Raw genomic sequence first — 24,628 nt, 5'->3', positions numbered from 1 at the left:
ATTTAAAAATGTAATCATTTTGGGGGCGCGCCTGGCTGGCTCAGTAGGTGGAGCGTGCGACTCTTGATCTCAGGGTTGTGAGTTCAAGCCCCACATTGGGTGTAGAGGTAACTTAAAAATAAAATAAAATCTTAAAATGTAATCATCTTTTTAATGGGACTTTAAAAAGCCCAAGGAATTTGGCCTTCCAACTCTGAGACAGAGGCGGCTCTTTTGGGGGCACACGGAATAGCCGTCCTGAAGAGCACCCCAGATACAGAATGAAGGGACTGCTCAGAGCATAGCCCCTTTGCAGCATGCAATAAGCCAGCCCTGGGAAAAGGGAGCAGTGCATGGCCTAAAAAGGCTTTGACTCCGTGCAGGGCCAGCTGAGATGGGGAACATCAGGGGAATATAAACAGTGAGACGGACATAAAGCAGGTCAGGTTTTACACAATCATGGCAACAAAGTGAGATTGATTCGGGACTGAATGAAGCTCTTTATATTGTTTCTACTTAAAAAGGAAATGTATTGCCTACAGTCCTCCTCACAGATTTATCTTTCCTGACATCAAGCACATTCATAACCTATTTTAAATTCCAAGGAACAATACTGGGGTTTAGGAAAGTGAATACCAGTGTGTTTCACCAGAACGTTTTGGAGGCTGGGGAGAAGCTTCTCTGACTTTTAATTGCTCAGGAAACAGGCACAATGTAGATGTTTTTCTTATCAGTCATAACTTCAAGTTAGAGAACTGCTTACCCAGTGGGTGTGAACTTTAGAATGTGTCTATCATGGGAAGAGCCACTTTGGGGCCATCTTAGAGACTGTGCATGGTGTCACTTTGGCCTCAGTCTCTTTTGTGACTCTCTCCTCCTTTCAGATGCCACTACTACTTCTTGGGATCAGGCCTTCTCTACCTGGACTGGAGAAGGTCCTGTCTCCTGCCTCCAGGTGCCACCAGGCACTGACCTTCCCCACGCCAGCAGGACCGTGTGCCACCGTGAACCCTTCAAGGGCTCCGAGTAGCCTTTAGGATTGTGGGGTCATACAATTTATCATCCAAACAGGGACACGTGTGAGCCAGGGGGGGCACTATTAATAATCACATGGGCACAACAGCCAAAGCCACGCTGGGAAACTGGAATGTGAGGTCATCCTACTGTAGGATAAATCCAACAAACCCTTTAACACATCTTGAATTCAGGACTCTCCACATCTGGCCCCACTTTACCTTTCCAGTCTTCTTGATACTGATCCTATCACAGGGTCCAGTCACAAGGGACTTGCAAGTTACCCAGCATGCCTTGAGCCTTGCTACATCTGTGCATTTGCTCATACATTTCCTCCTCCTACCTCTACCCCACCCACATCCCCTGTCAGTCCATAATGTCCCCCTCCCCCATCCAGGTAGGTCTATCTCCTACCCTCCTTCAAAACCCAAGTCAACTGGTACCATTTTTCACTGCACTCGTTCAACAAAAATCTGACTGCTCGCTCTGTGTTAGGTGCATAGTGAGTAAGACTGAAAAAAATCAAGCTCTTACAGAACTTTAACTCATGGGCAGGGGGGAAGTTATCACAATTGTGATAACTGATACTAAGGATGGACACAGGGTGATACGCTGGAGAGTCTACTCTATTACGGTGTAGACATACCCAGCCCCTACAAGGCTATGAGCTCCTTGAGGACAAAGCCCAAGAGGCCCCAACTTACAGCCCTACTGAACCTCCCACACACCCTTGATTATAGCTGGCACTCAACAGACATTTGCTGAGTAAAGATTTAATATTAAAGCAGCTTGCTTAGTTGGTCCAAAGACGGTTCCTTAACCAATTCTGAGTCCTCCATGAATCTGTATGAGATCAAAGGGGAACCTGACTTGCCAACGACCTTAGAGAAACACCCCAGGTCCTATGGCTATAACTCTCATTCAGCACTGATGCTGGAAGTGAACTGAAGTCACCTGACTTGGTTCAATCCCATGCTGCTTCTCTAGAGGTTAAGTGACTCATCCGAGGTCACACGGCTAGTTAGTGTCTGAAAGGTGACACAGGAAGCCTAGAATTCACTGACTGAATAAAGACCAAAGGACTCACTGGAACAGAGGGTGTCTGGAGGAGGGAGGTGATCCTGCTAGCTGGAGTGGCCAGAGAGCTTTGGGGTGGGGCCCAGGGGATGGAAAGTAGTAGGGGATCGTTCCTGTCAGCGAGGCCAGCAGGGGGAAAGGCCCTGTAGTAGAAAGCTTGGCCAGGGAGGGCTTGCTTGAAACCAGGGTCACAAAGGGAGGTGAAAATCTTCCCTGGTGATGTAGACCATCTGAGACCAGGACCACCTTTTCCATGTCTGACCTGGAAGAGGGGCCTGAGGAAAGAGCAGTTTGGGGTGAAGCAAGGAGGCTTTCCTCAGGACTGCCCAAGCGGTGCCCTCTCAGGAGAGGGGGCTGTTCTGTCAGACTTATCGGGCACCAGCAACGCTCAGCAGAAGCTGCTCAGAGAAGCTCACATAAAGGCCAAGGGTCCTGGGGCTTCCCCAGATTTGTTTGCTGTTCTGTCCTATGTGGCATGGGGTAGACCAGAGTTAAACAGTAACCAGTAACAAAGATGTCTGGCAAGCAGCAGAGTACTACCCAAGTTAGATGCGAAGCACATATACCCCTTTCTCAGACCTTTCCGATGGTGAGTAGTCATAGGAAAAATTTAATAAAGGCATTTTGAATTACACAACTCCCTGGACCTGACTTACTTCAATTCCACACACAGAAACAGCTGAATCCATTCTCAGCAGCCCAGACTGCGCCCCGCCCACCTCTCACCTGCGGCCCTGGGCCACCCTGGCCTGTCACGCCTTGTTGGAATTTTTCTTCCTGGCCTCCACCCACCACGACCCCACGCCAGTCTCTCAGGGCTCAGTCAATGGGGGGCCCAAACCGCAAACATCCACTGAGGTACAACAACATAAGTCCCTGAAGATAAGGGAACAAACTGAGTTCTTCAGACGGGCTCTCCAAATGGCCTTCCACTAGCCTTGTGCTCTGAGGGGAAAACAGAACCAGGCCCCAAAGGGCAAGGCTCCTGGATCTCAGCACACTGACATCTGGCACGGGATACCTCTTTGTTGTGGGCCGTCCTGGGCACTGCTGACGTTTAAGAGCATGCTGGCCTCCACCCACCAGAGGCCATAGCACCCCTATACATCACCACAACCGAAAATGTCTCCTCCAGACATTGCCAAATGTCCTATAGGGATAAAATTGCCCTTGACTGAGCACCACTGCCAGAGGGTGAACTCCCTAAATGCGTTAGTCCATACATCTCCAAAGACGCAGGCACCCAGAACTCCTAGTCCTACAAAACAGCTTGGGCATTGAAGGCAGAGCTTTGGATTGGGTGGGCCTGGGTTGGAGTCCTGCCTCTCTCCATCTTATCAACTCTGCCACTTTAGGTAGGTCACTTAGCCTTGCGAGCCTCAGTTCCTTCATCTTTAAAATGGGAGCAATAAAATAGCACCTACCTCATAGGGAGGCCCTGAAGTTACATAAAATGACACGTAACGATTGCCTGGCACAGTAAGTGAATTTAACATTCAATAAACGTTAGTGATTATTTATGGGCCTGGAAAATTCCTTTTAGTCATGCCTAGAGTTTAGTCTTCTATTTCTGTGGCTTCTGATCTTCCCCCTTCTTCCTATGTCCTTTCCACCTGTCAAATGCCTTTGGTCTTAACCTTTGGTCTTAAGGAATCCTTCCCGTGGTTCAAAGGCATCTGAGGTTAAAGTGAAGGAAAGAAAACACACACACACACATACATACGCACGCACGCACACACAGAGAACCTTTCAGATCCAACCCTGCCCAGACCAACTCTCCAGACAAAGGTTTCCATTGTTGTCTAAAAACAAACTTTTCCACAGGGAGGCCTTAAAAGAGCCACAAGTCTCCAAGCCTCCAGACTCTTCTAGTTCTCATCCCCACTCTGCCCAGACCCTGGCATATCCCTTCTCCTTGCTGGGCCTCGGTTTTCTAACCTGTGAAATGAGGGCTCCAGGCCCCGAGGAGCTCTAAGTGCCCTCCCCCATTACCATTACCATGCGTCGGAATGCTGCGTGTGGACGGCGGCTGGATCCACATTTCAAGTAAGTGCTTCACTGGGAATAAGGGTCACAAAGACAAATCATCCTCTTTTTCCGTATGTTCCCCCAAGAGCCAGCAGAATATGGTATTTACAGAATACAGAAGTGGGTATTTGTTGCCACTGGAGTCAGATCTGAATAAAATAAAATCCTGCCAGACCACCGAGACCTTGAGCAAAATAACACTGTTGCCTCATCTGTAAAATGGGATAATAAGAGAGGCAGAAATGGTGTACAGATTACGAGACAAACATCATGAAAGCACCTACTGCAGAGCTGGTACACACACTAGGTATTCAAAACACATAGCCCTTGCTTTCTGGACTCTAGTTTAAATTGGGTAAAATAACTCCATGTCATCTTCCTCCTCTGGAAAGTCCTTCCTTCTCTCCTTTCCCAGGCCTCTGTCCAAGTCCTCCTCTGCCAGGAAGCCTTCTCTGCATGGACTCTGCTTCTAAAGGTCCAAGGCCATAAGTTTCCCAAAGACTGGCTCAGGGAGGGAAGGGGAGGAGGGGAAGAGGTTCCCTGCCTGAGAATTGTCTTTCTGTGAATTCGGGAAGATTAACCCCTCCCTGCTCCACCCCCCAATGGAGCACTGACCGCAACATCTGTGTAGGCTTGGAGTTTACACACGCATTATGTCTGAGTCCCATAACCACTGCGATGGGCAGGAGGAGTCAGGACAGCATCCTCTCCCCCGCAACTCAGTCACCCAGAGTCCCTCCCGTTGCTCACTGCCCACTCACTCCAGGAAGACAAGGAAGAAGATCATGTGGTTTCTTCTCTCCCCTCCATGGGAGGGCCTCACACATCTCCAGCCCAGACCCTTCCTTTTGCCCGAACCCTAGAACTATAATGACTCCAGTCTCCGGTGAGCTTGAATCCTAAGGTAGAAACGCCTACTGACCAAAAATCGGATGGCAGGAGAGGAAGGAATAGGCCCAAGGTCTCAGCCAGTTCAGAGGCGGGGCTGGGTTAGAACGTGGGTCTCTGGGCTCTAGACACACCATGCCTCTGTGCCCACTCCCTCTTTCCCACGAGCTGCACCCCCTCCTGTCTCAGGTACCACGATTCTCCCAGACTCCGAAGGCAGCAGTCACCTCAGCTTCTTCCCCTGCCCTATTTCTCTCATGCTCTTATCACCACGACCAGTAGCCCTTTGTGATAAGGGCCTGCACACAGCCAGCCCCACCCTCCCAACCCACTGCCTGGTTCCCATCACCTCATGACAAGAAGCCCAGGCTGAACTCCCCAGAAGCCCACTCTACACAGCAGGGCCAAATTCCTCTCCCCTCAACATACCTTTTCCATGCCACTCTTCTGTCCAAGAACCTCCCATGGACTCCTCTGTCCCACTGGATCTCCTGCCCAACAGGCCGGGGAACCTCATTCACCTACTCCAGCCCACCTGGTTTTGCCCTGCTTCCCTATGTGCCCCCTCCCCTCTCTCCTGGATGATCTCCTGGCTCCCTCCCTAGACCTTTGCCCATGTCACTCCCCTCCTTTGGCAAGTCTTCCATCCTCCCCTTCCTCCTATCCTGTTGGCCCCTCCATGAGGACACCTCCTCTGAACTCCACAGCCCACAGCAATCTCTGACTCCTCTAAGCGTAGTCATCACTATGCAGTTAAGGGCCTAAGCCTGGTGTTCTCCTGGCCTCATGTTTTCCCTCTACTGCCTGAGCTGCATGAACTTTACCTCATCAAACTGCAAATGGCCACCCACCAGCTTGGCCAAGTTCCTTCCAACTCCAACCTCAGCCTGGCATCCATTCCACAAATATTATCTGAGTGCATCTAATTAAAGGGCAAGAGAGTCCTTGTCCTTACTCTTGAAACCCTTCTTACCCTTCAAGCAATCTTAAATGCTACGTGCTCTGTGAATCCTTCCCCAATCTCCCCACTGTCCCCCCTCCACACACATACACACCCCCACAACGGAGTCTTCATCTCTCTACCTTAGGACCTCCTGGTTGTTCTCCAGCCAATCTCCCCACCACCCCCACGTCCTTCCTAGACGCAGACCTTCTTTTCCTCACCCACAGCTGGGCCTCCTACATTACCTTATACCAAGAAGATGCTCAATGAATAGCTTTCACAGTGAACTGAAAGAAACAGAATCTGCCCAATTCTCAGGCCAGTCTGGGCTCCTGGGTGGCCCCAAGCTCCGTACATCCAAGTGACCTCTTACTGTTCTTCCAAGACTGGATTTGGGCCCAGACTGAATCAAATGACCTCTTATCATTCTTCCGAAATTAGGCTTTCCTCTTTAATTACACCTTATCTAACCATACTCTATGCGGATTCTAATTACATAATTACTTCAAGCCTTGGGACTTAAGGGAAAAAAAGAAAGAAAGGAGTGTGTATCATTACACAGGTAAGTAAACACGTCAAATACGCGTATTTCTACATGCCATATGCCATTTTTCTGTTCATATACCATTTTGTAACCCAAAAAATATAGTCCATGGAGGTGTCTAAATCACGTTAAGGTAAAAAGCTCCCTGGGTAGGAGTAGATGAAGGAGAACTTCATGGAGAGCCTAACCCTGAGATGGGCTTTGAAAGAGGCTTGAAGTCAGTGGCCAGCCCTCCTCCTTCCCCTCCTGCATTGAAGAGGGGGCCGTGTGGTTGGGCACAGTAGATTTTGAAAGCATGACCAGCCTGATCCCCCCCAACCCAAATATCCACCTTGTTCTGAATCCAGGCACTCACTGCACTGTCTGCCCCTTAAGGCATGCATGCACAATTCTCTCCCCAACTAGACTATGTCCACCCTGCAGGCAGGGACCCTGTCTCAGCCATCTTGGTATTCCCAATTCTCAATCCCTCCCCAAACCAGTAGGGGCATCTAGCAGGCCCTCCCCTGGCCTTACACTCCCAGCCTTATTAAAGTATTGACCTCTCCCAATGCACTAAGCCTTCTCATGCCACGCCGCTTTTGTTCATGCTGTTGCCCCTGCCTTTTATCAGGAACACCCTCCTCTGGTCCTCTTCCAGCCCCCTCCCACCTCCACGGTGGCCCCTGCTGCAGCTGGTACTTGCTCTAACTTAGTGTTCATCACACCTGGGCACAAAAACCTTTTCATGTGCCTACCTCTCCCTTCAAACCAAGTCACCCAACTTTCTGATCATACCTTCCTGTTAGGAAAATAGCTTTGAGCATATTTACTTACAAGTTAATTATAAAATCCGTACTACTATAAATAGGAAAGCTACATCTTTCTTATGTTTGAGTTAAAGAATAAATAGAACTTTAACTGATGTTTTCTTCCTGCCACTCAATCGATCTCTTGAGAGCTCACCCACTGCTCTAGATTAGGAACAGTGTAAGGACAGCAGGGGTGTTTTGTTCTCTTTATAGTCCCAGAATCTGCGACAGAACCCACAACTTAGTATATGAATTAATTTCCTCACGGCTAGTGAGCCCCTTCTGTGGGCCAGACACATGCTGGGCACTGGGGACAGAATGTGGCTGAGAAACAGCCCTGGCCACAGCAATTGTGGATCCTACAGACTGGAGGGGTGGGCAGACAAACAATGATTTCCCAAACAAGTGTAACAAAGCAGCTGAGACAGATGCCGTGAAGAATGTTCTGTCTAGAACCACTGAATCATGAGAACCTCAAACGGGAGGTTTTAAACTGCTCCAGGGGATCAGAGAAGGCTTCTCCAGGAACATGCTGCTGTAGGTGACATCTGAAGGATGAACAGTGCTGGCTAGGTAAAGGAAGGAAAGAACACTCCAGGCTAAGGAAACTGTACAGGCAAAGTCCGGAGACTGGATGGAGAAGCCTAAGTGCCAGGGACTAACAGGCCAATAAAACAAAATGAATGAACAAGCCCCAAAAGGATGGCAAGTTCTCCTCCCCTTTGCTCCCCACTACTTACCAAAACAGACCCCAGCTTCCAACCTCTGAAGGGGTCGCTCAGTCTCAATACTGCCCGGCCTCTGGACCAAGCAGGCAGGTGGGCCTCCTCCAGGCCTCCCAGCCTGCTGGGAGTGGGGTCCCGCACCCCTTCTGAGAAGCTCAAAAGCTTAGGAAGACACTCCTGGAAACCATGCCTGTTGCTATGGGCATCACCAACCAAAGACTCCTGGGCAGTTTAATTTTTTAAAGACAGTATTAAATATTTTACGTCTTCTAACATCACTGTTTCTTCCTTGCTACAATGGAAAGGAACACCCAGCAACAATACCCATCAAGATAGCCCAAGGAGGTGCACACCCTGCCATCAAGGGTAACCTCTGGATTTCCAGCTGTTTGTTCCTTGCGGGAACAAGCTGGGGAATCCAGAACCACGGCCACAAAACCCCTTCTCTACTGGAGCCCCTTGGACCCCAGGGATGGGTATTTTCACTGGGTGTTCCTTTCCATTATTCACAGCGATGCTTCAGGTGAGTGCTGAAATAGCCCATGACCTTAATAATTCAAGATCAAACCAAGACTGTCGATGGTACCGTAGGCTGGCAGGCTGCAGGGCCTCCTCCTGCAGCAGCTGTTCTGAAGAGGAGCCTATCTTCTCTCCGTGCTCAGGCATGACTAACATCTCCCAGGTCCCGGGGGCCTCGCCCCCTCACACCTGCCGGTCCTGGTTCACTAATGCACCAAGCCCAACATAAAGGCCCCACAAAGCAAACACAAAACTGTCCTAAAAGGCCTGAGACTGTCTTGGGCCAGGCTCACGGGCTTGGCAACCCGTCTGTCAGCAGCTGGCACCTGACCCTCCTCAGGCCCTCGGGCCTCCCGAGCCCAGCTTTCTCTAGCTACTCTATCTTCCATCCCCGCTGGGGTTTTTCTTTCTCTGGAGACGCTATTCATTTTGTCCTGCTTACAGCGGCCCAGTTCCTCCTGTTGCCTTGGCTTCTCCGTCCAGATCCCTGGCCTGCTCTCAATCCCACAGTGACAGACCCCCAGCTCCAGCTCCGGCCCATCTCCCCTCCCCCACAGCTGCAGGATCCCCTCCTCTCGCCAGCCTTCTGCATGCACTGTCCATAAGGAGAGGCGCACCCACAGAAGAGTCAGCAGTGTGTATGGTACAGCAGCCTGGGAAAGACTCTCAAACATCAACATAACACGAAAATGTTTACATTGTCCCCCTTGATGTAGCATCAGTAGCTGCAACCCCTGACCATCCTGTGCTCGCAGGAAATAGTCACTCAACCCTGGATCTGCCCCGACGGACAGACGAAAGACAAACTCTAAATAAGAGCAATTTGCACATGAACGAGTTCTTACAGGTCACACTAGGAAACCGCTCAGATGCCCAGCTGCCGGGTTCCACGCAAATTCCAGGCAACAAGAGAAACTGTTTGTATTTCAAAAGATACGTCCTGGTGACCCTTCATGCTGGGAAACCAAACTCAAAGGTTGGCCTACAGGCTGATGTTAATAATCGATGCACACTAGGCATTATATAAATGAGTAATGAGTTTGTGCATTGACACGTGGGCAATTCCGGAATCTTCTAAGCACCCATTCCTGTCACAGCTGCTCTGAGCTAGAACATCGTCCATGAATAGTGGAAAGTCACGGCCCAAAGGAGAACGAGCCTGGCAAAGCCAAGTAGAGGATAACGTCCAAGTATTCAACACTCCTGATCACCGGTCCTCAGGCAGCATGCGTATGGCACAGTGAGAATCCGGGTAGCCAGGAGCAGTCTCCGCCCAGGTCAGTCCTGGGTCCACCATCACCAGGCACCTCACTTGGGGTCTGTCACTGGCCTTGCTCTACCACCTGCTCTGTGTGCCTCACCTGGCGGAAGCGAGATGCCGTATCGGTCAGGTGCGTCTAGAGCACCGTCACCACCCCCACCCCCACCCACGCTGTCCAACCAAAACCTTCCCACCTCAAAACCTGAAACAAACTGCCGGATGCCTACTGGGGAAGCCAAGAGCCCCGCGCTCTCAGTGTGAAGGAGGAAAGAAGTCGGGGAGGACGGGGGCCGTGGCTACATGTTCACCAACATTTGTTCGAAGGATGAAATGAGCCCATGGCTATTAAAGCGCTTCTTAAACTGAAGTTCCACCTGCAAGCAGGGATCCGCCCATCGAATGCAGCACCCTCCCCGCCCTGGGGCGAACATCAGAGCTCCCTTTCCCCACAAAACGGGGCACCCCGAGCACATCAGGCCACACCAGGTGGACCTGCTTGCAAGACTGAGCAAATCACCGAGCGACAGAAACCCCAAAGAGAAGCCACAGAGCCAGCTGCCAAATCACCCAGGATCTGTCCCTTCTCTCCTTCACACACCTCTGGCCATCCCTCTGCTCCACGGGGCTGATGGCAAATGTCTGAGACCCCACCCCTCCAAGGTGGAAATACAGTAGGGGAAGAAATGTTTGGGGACAGGAGAAAGGTCCATGGGTAGAGGCAAGCCAGAAGGAAAGGGACATCAAAGGGATCCTTGTTCAAGTGTCAGTGATGAGTACTGGGATTCAGAGAGCTTCGCTGGCATTTTTACATCAGCTCTCATGCCCAAAGCAGCTCCTGGCTTAGACACATTCGGTTCTGTGTCTCTCTCCAGGTGGCCAGTCAGCTCTGCAAACACAGCCTCGCCCGCCAACGTTCTTTCTCCACTCAACAGTCTCCTGTTTGAAAATGCCTCTTGACTCCACCAATAACTTGTCTCCTTCTCCTCAACATAGCAACCAGCGCTACCACGCGTCAGGCACAGTCTAGAGACTTGCATCATCGAATCAGCCACAATCCTTCGAGGTAGGTACCATTATTTTCTCCATCTGACAGGTGCAGCACCTGAGGCACGGAGGAGTGAAGCAGCAGACGCAGGCTGGGGACTCAGGCAGCCTTCGTCACTCTGCTCCCCACCTCACTTCCAGGCAAGAAGAGCCAAGCTCCACGAGAAGAGATCTGCTCCCAGCTCAGGCCCATCCAGCGACATGGCCTAAAACAAATGGCTTCTCTCGGCATCAGCTGTCTCCGCTGTGAAAGAAGGCTAATCACAGATGCCTGGTCTAGAAACACAGAAGCTTATTTAGCTCTGTAGTCCACTGCAAGCTGCCCGAGAGAACTTCCTGGCATGATGGGAACTTGTGTCTATGAGCACTGGAAATGTGGCTGGTGTGAACAAGAGACTGAACTGTAAACTGTCTTTCATTTTAATTAGTTTAAAATGAATATGGCTGGTGTCTACCACACTGGAAAGCACAGCTCTGGTCTATAAATTCTAGGAGGGCAGGGACCATTTCTCTTCAGTCACCACTGTATTCCCAGAGCCCAGCCCAGACCCTGGTGTACGGTTGGTACCCAGTAATGATTTGTTGAACAAATCAAAAGCAAAGGACTTTTCAGGTGCTCTAATAAGACTTCCTCTCCCACCCCAGGATTGATTCCCGAGGCTCCCTGGCTAATGGACATCTAGCCTTGGCTTGGCGAGGAGCTCAGGGCCTCCCAAATGCAACAGGGAATGGCTCTCAGGATGAAAAGTGCTTCTATGAAGCCAAATTTATCTCCCTGAAATTCCTACTTACTAGTCCTGGCACCTTAGCTCACAGGTTTAGGAAAACCAAAATAATTATGAAAAAGCACTTAAACATTTGTGAACACTACAAACACAGGATTGTGGGGCGCCTGGGTGGCTCAGATGGTTAAGCGTCTGCCTTCGGCTCAGGTCATGATCCCAGGGTCCTGGGATCGAGTCCCACATCGGGCTCCCGGCTCAGCGGGGAGCCTGCTTCTCCCTCTGACCCTCTCCCCTCTCATGCTGTTTCTCTCTCGCTCGCTCTCTAAAAAATATAAAAAAAAAAACAAACGCAGGATTGTATCTATAACTCACTTTCTTAGTTAAGATAAATCTGATCCTTGATGAATCGTGAATGTTTATGAGAAAACGGCAGCAATTATGATGATGGTAATGAAGAGGGAAGTGAAGAGATTGGCCCCCTGGGATATTTCTCCTGAGCCTAGGACGATGGAGGAGAGTGCACCAGTGGACTTGGGCATTACCATCACACCACGATGGATGGAGCGTCTTACTCAACAGCCCTTCCAGATTCATTATTTTTTAGACATATGCCTTGTGGAACCAGGTTTGCAAGTTTTACATAGAGTGAACAGCTATTTCTTATGTTAAGTTATTTCAGCTGTAGAATAGAGAATTGTTGAAATAAATGGCTGGAGAATTCAAAAAAAAAAAAAAAGATAAATCTGATCTTAACTTGTAACAGTATGAGGCCCATTAAACAAATACATTTGGTGACCTGTTTGGGGGAAACAATCCTCTAGTGTCAGGGCCGTGGTACAGAATGGGTATCTCTGCTGACTTTCCCATCAATGCACTTGAGATTTGGGCCCCTAGCTCCAAAGCTGCGCCAAGGAGTGTGCAGCTGGACTCCCAAGGAGCAAGGCCTCGTTCTCCAAGCGGCGTCTAGGGATTCTGGCAAAGCAGCTCCTGTTTTCTATTTCCTTGATGTATTCTAAGTGGAAAAACCCAACAGGCACCAAGGGCTATGCAGCCTGGGCCCTGCACCTTGGGCTATGTCAGACACAAAGATGATTGCGATGTGGCCCTCGCAAGGAGCCCGCCGTCCAGAGGGAGAGGTCAAATCTGCAGTGGACCGACTGCGTCAGGCACGGAATACAACCAGGAGCAAGACATACAAGGCACAGTCCTCACAGACATTACCTACAAAACACTGACCCGACTGACTTAGAAGAAACAGCCAGAAAGATGCTGGCACCATGCCTTGGCACGGCAGGCATTTATGGAGGTGAACTGCATCAAATCTTGACCAATAGCTCGTTTTAAGCCTGGGGAAACCAAGACCCGGACAGGTTATGTGACTTTTCAAGGTGCCCCAGGTCATTAGTGATAGGACTGGAGATAGCACCTGAGCCTGCCTGGTCACTCTCCAGCCCAACAGCTGACAATGCTGTCTAACAGTGCTTCTTACGCTACATGGGAGAAGGGCAGATCTGCTATCTATCTCAGAATAAACAATGGATTTATTTTTCTAAGATTGTATGCTTGGGACTGTCTTGAAATCTCATGACTAACTGTATGCACACCACCTCAGGAACATGCACTCAATCAGTATACAAACAGTTCTTGAGAATATACGCTACATCTAGCAGGTACCAGTTTCAGGGCTTGGATAAAGAGTTGAAACTTCTGGTCAAATCGGAGGGTTAAATACCCATATTTATCCCTGCTCTCTTCTAGAACCCCACTAAAAGGACAGTAAAAATTTTGATTTTTGATGGAAAGAAGACAACAGCCGATGAGATATATCAACAGAATTCTGGAAGACAGAGAGCTGATTGCCCTGCAGTAGCTGATTCAGGTTTCTGCCCTGCTAAGTGCAAGCAGGGGAGGGAAACACTAAGCAAGTGGGGACTTATGCTACAGAAACAGAAGAAGCCTCAGAAATTGGAAGGCACCAAGGACTAAGAGGGGAGGGGAGAGGGGCTAAAAAGAGAGTCCGCTAAAAGTTTGTGGAAGGAGCACTTCCAGCCCAGGGTCGCCTCTCCTACATCTACTCAGTCTGGTGATTTCCCTCCCCCAGGCAGAAGAAGGCAGAGATTCACTGTTTAGGCAAACTACACCAAGAGACTCTGGATCCAGACACAGTTGAGGGAAGGACACAGCTGAGAAGAAGGGAGAGAACCTTCAGAAAAGGACCAAGTGAGTGAAAGTCTGCATACCAAACAGGGTACCTAGCCTCCTTTCCCATCAAGGCTCCCATGATGCAGGACATCCAGGCTATTACACCACCAGGCAACATTTTTCTCCAGGAAAACCCAACATCCCCTAGAAAAAAAGATCTATAGGCACAGACACTGAAAGTGGGCTCTCTTCTGGAACCCTACAATGAAGTTAAGCCCCCTTCCTTGTCACACAAATGCCCAATCAGCAATCTTAAAATATTAATGGACAGTCAAGGATCAGTAGAAGAACAGCTCCAATGGGAAATTCAGTAACCAAAACAAGCAGAAAAAGGGGCTTGGAGGAAACAAAGACAAAGCAGAAAACAGTAGAAAAACACCAAAAACAGAATCAAAAACCTAACCTAAGTGAATTTATTGCACCCATGAAACAAGAACAAGATGCTATTAAAAAAAAAAAAAAGTGAGCATCTGAGAACGAGGGAGTTCCAGAAAGCATGCAAGCATGTTTCATGCAAAACCATGAAAACATAAATTTGAAAATTCAAAAGGGTTAAGAACAAAGCTGAAGAGGCCTCTCACAAAGTGAAACAAAAATAAAATGAAAAACAAGAAAAAAAGATTTTAAAATTATAAACTCAGGGCGCCTAGCTGGCTCAGTTGGTACAGCATGTGACTCTTGATTTCAGGGTTGTAAGTTCAAGTCCCACACTGGGTGTGGAGATTACTTTTAAAAAATAATAAAATGTTTAAAAACATAAAATAAAAATAAAAATTATAAACTCAACCCAGGAAGTCCAACATCCAACTAACAGAGGAGTTCCAAAGACAAAAGAAAAAAAGGAATTTATCAAAGAAAAATAGAAGAAATCTTCCCAAAACTGAAGAATGTGAGTCTTCAGATCAAAACAGCACACTAAGGACCTAGCACAATAATTTTAAAAGCAAGAAAATTTCCAGTACAGAGAAAAAGAGATGATCCTAAAACTTTCAGTGAGAAAGAAGCAGGTTACCCATAAGTGATCAAGAATCAGAATGGCATCTGAATTTTTGCCATTAATATTGGAACCTAGAAGACAGTGGAGCAATGCATTCAAAATTCTAAGGGACCATGGCTTTCAACCTAAAATTCTAGACAAATTAAACCACCAATCAAGTATAAATGTAGAATAAGGATATTTCAGACATGCAAGTTTGAAGTGATCAACCTCCACAGACCCTCTCTTAGAACCTCCTGGGGAAATAAACCAAGAAAGAGGAAACAGAAGATCCAGCCTAGGACAAGGCAAAGGAATCCCCAGGATGAGTCATATCACAGGCGTATAGATCAATCAACCCAAAAGAGAGGAGAGGGATGGAGGCCTCTGGGAGGGAGGTCTCCAAGGGGAAAAAATGAAGAGGAACATGTGTTATAAAACATAGATGTTTTAAAATTCTGTCAGAGACTTTGAGAATTAGTAATAAGTATATAGAAAAATAAATAGAAAAAAGAAGGCAATTATCAACTAAAGAAAAAAAAAAGATGTACAAAAAAGGAAATATCATTATAGCACAACTATATGGCTCAGCCATGAATGCTATTTACACAGCCAAGATAATGTAAGCACTGAATATCAATATAACCCAAAACTGTGATGTAACCATATTGGGAGGACAGAGTGAACAGAGGTGTATGGGGAGAAGAGGGGAATAAGGGTTCCTCTAATCCATGGCAGGACATCAAGAAATAATATCCAAATTGAACAATCAAGAAACAGCAATGTAAGCAGGGAACTCATAAATATAATAGTAATATCAGGAAAAATAGCTAATAGAGTTGGAAGTGACTATAGTAGGCAGAACAATGGCCCCTCAAAGATGGTGTCCATAACCTAAACCCCAAGCCTATAAACATGTTTTCTGGCAAAGGGGAATTAAAGTTGCAAATGGAATAAAGGTTGCTAATCAAGGGAACTTAGAATAAGATTACCCTAGATTATGCAGGGGAGCCCAAAGTAATCACAAGGGCCAGGGACTGCAGGCAGCCTCTAGAAGCTAGCAGAGGCAAGCAAGGAAACAGATTCTTCCCAAAAGGGGTTCTTCCCAAGATTCTTCCCAAAAAGAATCTGCTACCTCCTTTATTTTAGCCCAGTGAGAACCTTTTCAGACTACTAAGCTACATAACCATAATATGAATTTATTTTGCTTCAAGCCACTGTGTTGGTGGTAATTTGTTACTGCAGCCATAGAAAATCACATTCAGTGACTGACTCTGGGGAGTAATTCCTGGAATGGGAAGGGGTGACACAGCGTTTCTTTATAAGCCTTGCAGTGTTACTTGACGTACTTACGTCAAGTACGTATATACACGTACTTTTAAAAAGTATGTATGTATACTATATACACGCACATATATACGTATATATACATATATATATAAATAAAATAGGACTTTGATGTAAATTAAAATTGAATTTAAGGGGCGCCTGGGTGGCTCAGCCGTTAAGCGTCTGCCTTCAGCTCAGGTCATGATCCCAGGGTCCTGGGATCAAGCCCCACATCGGGCTCCCTGCTCCGTGGGAAGCCTGCTTCTCCCTCTCTGACTCCCCCTGCTTGTGTTCCCTCTCTCGCTGTCTCTCTCTCTCTGTCAAATAAATAAATAAAATCTTTAAAAAAAAAAATTGAATTTAAAAAGAGATGAAACACAGGTTCTGTCTTGCCAGATCTCACAATCTGGTAGAAAAGACAGACAGGGAACCAGCTACTACTTAACATAGGGAGAAAAGCACCTCGTTCAGATGTGAGGAGAGTCTGAAAGGAGAAGGAGGAGTCAACCAGGCAAAGGAGAAAAGGCCTTCTGGTGAGGAACAAGCCCTGGTGTGAGGGAGAACCTGGTCTTTGGGGACATGGATGAGGTCTTCGTGACTGGGACATCCAGTGGGTCTGACAGAGCCAGCAGGAAGGGCTGGGGGCGGTGGGCAGCTCCCCACACCACCAGGTTTGATGCCTGCCCCACTGCTGGCTTCTCCAGCTGGAGGACGGGACCTGCTGTGCATAATTCAAGTGGACATGGACAAGTGAAGGCCCCATATAAACACAGCATTTTCCTGGACCATCAGTTGTACTTAACAGCAAAGCATATATTTTTTTTAAGATTTTATTTATTCATTTGAAAGAGAGAAAGAGAGAGCATGAGCAGGGGGGAGGGGCAGAGGGAGAGGGAGAAGCAGTCTCCCCACTATGTGGGTAGCTGGACATGGGGCTCGATCCCAGGACCCTAAGATCACAATCTGAGCCGAAGTCAGACGCTTAACCGACTGAGCCACCCAGGCAGCCTGACAGTAAAACATTTTAAATACCTTTATACTAAAACCAGCCCAGACATATTATAGAGTAGAATACAAAACTCATGTGAATTTTTAACATATTAACTAGGGATTTCAAGGAGACTGCTTGCTTGCAAGGCCAGCTTTAGATGCTAAACTATCTGCTGACCACTGAGCACCAAGACTCGATCTTCTCTGTAATTAACCTGAGTCAGAAAAAAATTTTAAAGCACTACAGCAAGCATCCATCAAAGTACCTGGAACTTCAGACCTGCAACCTGTCAGTGGGTGCCTACCCTCCTTCTGCCTAGCTTCCCTCGGGTCCCAACCGAGATGAATCAGAAAGCTGAGAAACATCTCATTCTTTTCCAAAGAGGTCTGGGTCTTGTCACTGACTGCTGGGTTAGCCCAGCTTAGGGAAACAAAGAAAAGCCATCACACTGAATTCTTAGATGTCCTCTCTTGGCCATAAGCCCACCCACCTCCCCGACTTTAAGCATTACCAGAATCATAGACAAGAGCCCCAGCTTCACCATCAACACCCCCAACCTTTATAGTCCAGGCCTCTGTTGGAGAATACACTGCAGACACTCCTTCCATGGAAGGAAATCAAGAAATAGGGCACATCTCTTGGGAGAGGGTGTCCCTTGTGTCCACAATACAGGGGCGGAAACTTTTTCTATTGTCGTAACTGTTTTTGTTATAAAAACAATAATATCCACATGACAGTGAGCTGGGAAATTTTGTTTTCTATAAAGAACCACTACTGACCACAGAAGAAGAGGGGGGAGGGAAGGGAAGGGGAGGCAGAAATCAATGGAAGGCCACACAGAAAGAAGTAAAAAGGAATTTAATAGGGTTTGTTTTGTTCGTTTGTTCTGTGTATAAAACACATACCCACACATTGCAAGGGAGTGAACTCAACTGACTGTAAATTAAGAACAGAGAAGATTAAATTTTAATAACAGTAAATACATTAAAATACACTACAAAGCTGTATTATTGACAGTAAAGAAAGAATGGGGGAGGAGGGTAAGAAGAAAAAGAAAGATACAGCAGGAGGAGAGAGAAAGAAATGTATAGAGGAGGGAGATGGAGACGTGGGAAAGCAAGAACGGGAGACAGTGAGATACACAGACACACAGACCTGTCCATATCCTATTCGGTGAGGAACAAGCCCTGGTGTGAGGGAGAACCTGGTCTTTGGGGACATGGATGAGGTCTTCGTGACTGGGACATCCAGTGGGTCTGACAGAGCAGGAAGGGCTGGGGGCGGTTCCTATCAGGGAATCTACAGAGACACTTCCGAGGCCTGACCAACAAGCCAAAGTAAACTATACCACACAGGCTGGCTGTTGGCTTGGGTTATAGACTTCAAAGTATTATCACCTTTCATCCTTGCCTTTGAATGGCTACTGATCCGGTTAACCACTGTTCACAGCTCTTTCATTGCTCACTGAAACATTCGGAGGTTTAGCTCACGTCCCAGGCCAGAAGCTCCCCACACATGAGCTACAGTTCAGTGAATCAGCCAGCTCCAAGCATGCCTCTTGAAAAGGGAGTACATGAAACACTATCTCATAAAACATACAAAACACCGATGAAAGTCAGAGGAAAAATGCTTGAGTTGAAAAGAAATTCCACAGAAAACTTTCTTTCGTTTTGCATTTAAAAATAAACTGGGACTTCAGCAGAACTGGGTCCCACCTCAGTATTGTCACCACCAGCACATATGACTTCCCACATGTTCAAGTTCCATGTACCTAGTGGCTCCAAAGGCCTCAGCTGACCCTACAACAAAGCAGCTTCTACCACACTCTGCAGTCTGAGGGTCAACAGGAGAGATCGCAAGGAGACTCCACCTCCGCCCCAAGCCCAGGCAGGTCCACCCACTCCCACCCCTGTCTAAGCCAAGCCCTTTCTTGCTTCCTCCATCCAAGGGCTGCAGAAATCTGCTCTTTCACAGCTGGAAGAGCCCCCCTTTCAGCTCCATCCCTCCCTCCTCCAAGCTTGGAGGCTGTGTTTTCCCCTTCCCCACCTGACCTGCCTCCAACCTCTCCCTTCTTCAGCCCTATTTCCTCCTCACTTTCTCTATCCCATTTTAGAATCTCAGAGGAGGAGGGAGTAAGAGCTACATCTGGAATACAGGACGCAGAATCTACCCACCAGGGGTCCTGTCCCAACTTTGCATCTTGCTACCTGTGTGACTTTGGACAAATCACAACTTTCCCAATCCCAAATTCCTCAGTGAGGGGGGCAAAACATGGCAATCATGGTTTTCTTCCAACACTCATGCTCTAAATAACTGAACATTCACCTGTATAACCATAAATAAAGCAGTGAGTTAAACATACACAGGAAAGGAGAATGAATTCTAGAAACTCCTTTTCCTTAGCATTCTGCCAATTCAAGTCACCCCAGTCAACCACCGCTCAGAGGGTCTGTGCCTCTCCAGGCCATTTTAGCTCTCAAGTATTTACATACAGTAAATCCTCATAAATTGTACTAATTGAGGAAAAGGTGAGTCTGAAGCCATCAGAAGCCTGAGTCCTGGAATACTTCTTTCATGCCACTGAGCAACACTATGACTTTAACAATTTAGCAAACAAAAAAGAATCTTAAAAGGCCCTCCCACAAACTGGACTTGTGAATCTAAGAACAGTAATGCTGTCAGGAACCCGGGAAAATAGTCTGCTCCAAAGCCTTCTGCTTTTTCCCCAACAAGGACACGGGCCCAGAGCGTGGAAGCCACAAGCCCAAAGCCCAAAGCAGATCAGTGGCCAGGATCAAAGCCAGCTGCCCCGCCTCTGGTCCAGAGCTCTTTCACCAAAGTTTTTTGGGACCATCCATTTCCTTTTACAGAGACAGATTAAATCCTAAATGACCTGTGAGTGCCCTCTACAGCAAATCTATTTCCACGTCCAGGGAAGGGTCCAGAGCTACATCTGGATGACCAGATGATTACCAATGCTGCCTGGTAAAAGCCTTCTTTCCTGAACCCTGCCCATTCATACTCTGCAAAGAAAACCCCAGAGTCTGCTATCTATATAGAACTCTATTTTAGGGAGGGGGAAAGAGGGGAGCGCTGAACAGGTCTTTGTTCTGTCAGTAAGAAGCATCTGCTCGTCCCTTCCCAGCACTCCAACCTCACCCCTCATTATTCCCAATCCCTTCAGAAAAGTTCACTGAAACTCTCCAACTAGCAGGAAAGAGAGCAGGTAAGAAGAGGATCGGGCCAGCCAACGGGGTGGGCTCCAAGGGAAGATGACAATACCCTCCCATCTCTTGGCCCTACAGGGTAGAAAGCATTTCTTTTCAGTTGCTAATTCCCTGCGGGGAAGTCACCAGAGACAGCTCAACTCAGTGCCCTCCAGCTGAGAAATGAGCTCTCTGCAACCCCAGAACTACCCCTTTGCTAACAGTCCTCTCTAAAGTGCCCAGAGCAAAGGTGCCAACAGACCCACCCTTCCCTGCCATCCCCTCAGGCCAAGAGCCCCAGACAGCCGAGCTTTGCGGGCAAGGAGCTATTTAAGGCAGCATCAAGAGGGTGGGGCAGAAAATTGCTGGCAGCATCCTCTTCCTCCACCCCTCCCTCAAGCCAACACACACACACACACACACACACACCCCTCCCAGTGGGTAGACAGCCATCTATCTCACCTGTGTCTCTAAGGGCTGTAGATCTGGAGTCTCCAAATGTCCAGCATGTGCTTTCTGTCATTGAGGCTGCTGTCCCCATCTGCCGCCCACCCCACTTTTAATCCACCCCCTTCTCTTCAACCACCACCAAGCTTCCTTTCCAATTAAAAACATAAAACTGAATCTAAATAGAGGAGCTCAAAAACCAAGGAGAGTGGAGACAAACAAGCCATCCCTGGCCTTCACTTATGAGAGGAAAAGGGATATGTGTGTGGGGGGGGGGGGGTGATGTCAGAGGCCTGACTGCCAGATAGGTTCCATGATGTCTCTAAATGAACCTCCCTCCTATTGACAGTGAAATCAATTCTGGCAATTTCAGCAGGTCAGCCCTGTGACAACAGGAGCATCCCAGCGCTCAGTTTAAAACAAAAATCCAAAGGTTCAGCCAGAACATGCTGGGAAAACACAGGGTCTGGATAAAAGGAGCCGCGCTCAGTGGGACCCCTTCTGCTTTTATGTAGCAATGTAATAGCGTAATAAATTCTGTCTGCCCAAAGAAAGCATGCACTGGTGAATTTCAAAGCCATCTTACGACAGCGGATGCAGGGGGGATGCAGAATTCGACAGCACATCCCCCCATGAAAGGTACATAATGAATTCAAGCCTCTCCCCCCCTCTATCTTGAAGGGCGCTACCGCTTATCAAGGAAGCCACATCGGAAAGCAGCCAGGTGGGAGCTAGGGATGCCCGGGGAATTCGGAGAAAGGAGTTGCTTTCCGTCCTTGTCGGTGATGAACCGCCTAGCAAGATGCTGCCAGTCACCCTGGGGGATGAAGCAGCATGGGCGGATGGGCACGCACGGGGTTCCCGGACCCACACACGTACCCGCTCATTCAGGCGGGTCCTTAGGCCAGACGGATCGTCCTAGCGCCCCTCCCGCCGCCCTCTCCTCCCGGGGGATGCTGATGAATGAACACACCTGCGATGCCTCCATCCTGCCGCTCGCTCCCTTCTTCTTCCTCTCGCTGCTGCAGAGGAGCCCCTCCTCGGTAGTTTCACTTTACAGCGCAAACCCCCCCGGGCTTTGATGTCTCCTCCACCCACCCATATTGCAGCCAGCCTGAAGAAGTGGCCATGATCGCACGTACCCCCACCCACAAAAAAGGAAACAAAACCTGAATCCCGGGGACCCCCGCACCCTGGGGAACTTTCCTGGAGAGACTGGGGATCCACCCAGCAGGAAGGAAGGTTCGGCCGAGGAGGACCACGGTTTTCCCCGTGACCACGGGCGATGCTCTGGGGGAGGGCGTCCCCCAAGTCCTTCCAACAGCTGGCCCTTTAAACGCGCCTCCTTCGAGCGCGGAACAAAGGCGCCGCCCGCGGGGGCCGGGCCGCCGCACGCCCCCGGCGCCGCGGCCGCCGATCCAGAGAGCGCGGGCGGGCGAGCGGGCGGCTGGCGCGGGCTTACCTTGCGGGTCTCCGGGCAGGCGGGTGGCGCGCGTCCTGCCCCACTCGCACTACACGCTGCAGTTGGCCCCGCTCTGTTTTTCTGGGACTCGGCGCTGACTTCACCGACACTCCGCGGCCGGCCAATGGGCCGCGGCGGCCGCCCCCTCATTAGCATGCGTCTGGAACCGTCCACTCCAGCAGCGCCCGGGTGGTGGGCGGTGCCAGGGGGCGGTGCCCGGTCCGGCCGTGACAGGAAGGGGCGTGTGCGCCAATGGGAGGCGAAGAAGCGTCCCGCCGCCCCGCCCCGCGGCATTGTGAGCCGAGAGCGCGGGCCTGCGGATCGTCGGCGACTAGGCGCGCGCGGTCTCAGTAACCCTTTCTGTCCTGGCCGGCCACTGGCTGGGCCTCGCGCCCTCTGGTCCTTGAGAAGGCTCGCCCGCGGGGAGCTGGTAAGGAACCTAGGGCATAAAAATAACAGCTAACGTGTCTTGAGTGCATATGTTACTTAACCCCTGTGCCCATTTTGCTCATCTGTAAAATGGTGTAATAGGTTGTAGTGGGGTGTCTGGGTGGTTCAGGCGGTTAAGCGGCTGCCTTCGGCTCAGGTCATGATCCCAGGGTCCTGGGATCCAGTCCAGCTCGGCCTCCCTGTTCCACGGGGAGCCTGCTTCTCCCTCTCCCTCTACCCCTGCTTGTGCTATTGAGAGAGAGGAATGGTATGTCCAGCGGTGGTTAGCTCTGAACCAATCAATCTCTCTCACTCTCTCTCAAGTAAATAAATAAAATCTTTAAAAAAAGAATAGGATGTATTCAAGATTAACATAGTTAACCTATGTAAAGCATTTAGATCAGTGCCTGGCCTTTGTGCTACATTAAGGTTTGCTACTATCATAATTATACTCTGTACCAGCCAGTGGACTTAATGCTTCCTGGATATTTTCTCATTTGATCCCCAGAGCCTTATAAAAAAGGCACTGTCACTAATCCCTATTTTTCAAGTGGGAAAACTGTTGAGGTTTAAGTGGCTTGCTCAAGGTCACACAGAAAACAATGCAACCAGGATTTGAACCCAGGCTCTTGAGATTTCATTCGTGCAACACACATTCAGGGACTCCATGGCAGCCATGTGATGGGCCCCAGGGTTACAGCAAAAAAGTGAGGCTTCCCTTCATGAGGCTTCCATTTTAGTGAGGGAGACAGACAAACAAGTGAAAAAATAAAATCATCTGCAAAGTGAAACAGAGTGAATAGAATAAAACAGGACAATATGCAAGTGAAGAGAAGGGTACTTTGTTAAGTTCAGAGCTAACCACCGCTGGGCATACCATCCTGACCTCCTCCAGTACCCCCTCAGTGTTACAGGAAAGAATCAGAGAGGGGAAGCTGCTTACCCAAGGTCTCAGGGCCAGCAAGCAGCCACGCCTAGCTCCCAACATCCCCAGGACATCCCTGAAGGTACAGCAGTCATCCCTTGGGCTGAACAAAACTGACTTTTGTCAGCTGCCATTGACAAGAATCTTCAGCCAAAGCACGTTCCCAGTTAACAAGCTGTGTGTGGTGCGGTAAAGACAGGCCTTAATGACTGCACGGGCTGATGGGAAACACATCTGCTAAGGTTCTTAGATGTCAAGGAACAGTGACGAGTTTTTGCTGAGCATCGGCTGTCCTCTTCCCTGTAAAGAAAAAAAAAATTTAGAACGCTCATAGCCGCCTGGGAGCTTCCTGTACAACTGAGGAGGCGAGGGCCACCAGGAACTCAGCCTAGGGAGCTCCCAGCCCATGTCTCCTTCCACTTTCACCTTATCCTGCGGCTTTGCAAAGAAGACTAGATTAGGAATCAGGCTTCCCAGGCTCTACTATTAGCTTACTCCCTGATCTAGGCAAGACCGTTCCTTCTGCGCCTGTAAAGTAATAAAATGACTTTTAATCAAGCATATCTAGTCTGCTAGGCACTATTCTGTACTGAGAGCTTCACATGCATTAACTCACACCACACAACCACCCCAGGAGGGAGTCCTATTGTTATCCTGAGGTTGTCGACAGAGGAGGAAAATAACGCGGCAAGAAACCAGATAAGTTGCCTACCTCACAAATTCAGGGCAACACCATTCAGAATAAAAAAAAAATTAAAAACAATTCAAATGTCCAATTTTAATTGAACAAGAAAACCTATCCAGTACAACCATATGACAGAATACCATACGGCCACGAAAAAAGGAAAAGTACAGTGATACTGACACATGAAAATGTCCATAATACATTATCAAATAGAAAAGTAGATTGAGGGGTGCCTGGGTGGCTGAGTCGATTAAGCATCTGCCTTTGGCTCAGGTCATGATCCCAGGGTCCTGGGATGGAACACCATGTCTGACTCCCTGCTCAGCCCTCTGCCCCTCCCTCCCCACTCATGCTCGCGCTCTCTCTCTCTCTCTCAAATAAGTAAATAAAATCTTTTTTAAAAGAGTAGATTGAAAACTAGTTTAATACTGCAATCCC

At 48.7% G+C, this 24,628-nt stretch overlaps 1 protein-coding gene across 46 annotated transcripts in view; it reads right to left on the bottom strand.

The window, feature by feature from the left end:
• The window catches only part of SORBS1 (sorbin and SH3 domain containing 1), a 223,372-nt gene extending 201,089 nt beyond the window's left edge, over positions 1–22,283 (bottom strand). For 21 of the 46 annotated variants that reach the window (XM_081823754.1, XM_081823757.1, XM_081823762.1 and 18 more), the window contains exon 1: positions 22,152–22,282. The gene's annotated coding sequence lies outside the window, so the exon portion shown is untranslated. Of the gene's footprint in view, positions 1–22,151 lie in introns of all 46 variants that reach the window. The other 25 variants (XM_081823773.1, XM_081823775.1, XM_081823777.1 and 22 more) reach the window with 4 other exon arrangements.
• Positions 22,284–24,628: the final 2,345 nt, after the last annotated feature.

The sequence above is a fragment of the Leptonychotes weddellii genome, chromosome 6, assembly GCF_054177405.1.
Source record: "Leptonychotes weddellii isolate Sample4059 chromosome 6, ASM5417740v2, whole genome shotgun sequence".
NCBI lineage: Eukaryota > Metazoa > Chordata > Mammalia > Carnivora > Phocidae > Leptonychotes > Leptonychotes weddellii.
The sequence above is the reverse complement of the archived record's forward strand: the minus strand, read 5'-3'. Positions and strand labels throughout refer to the sequence as shown.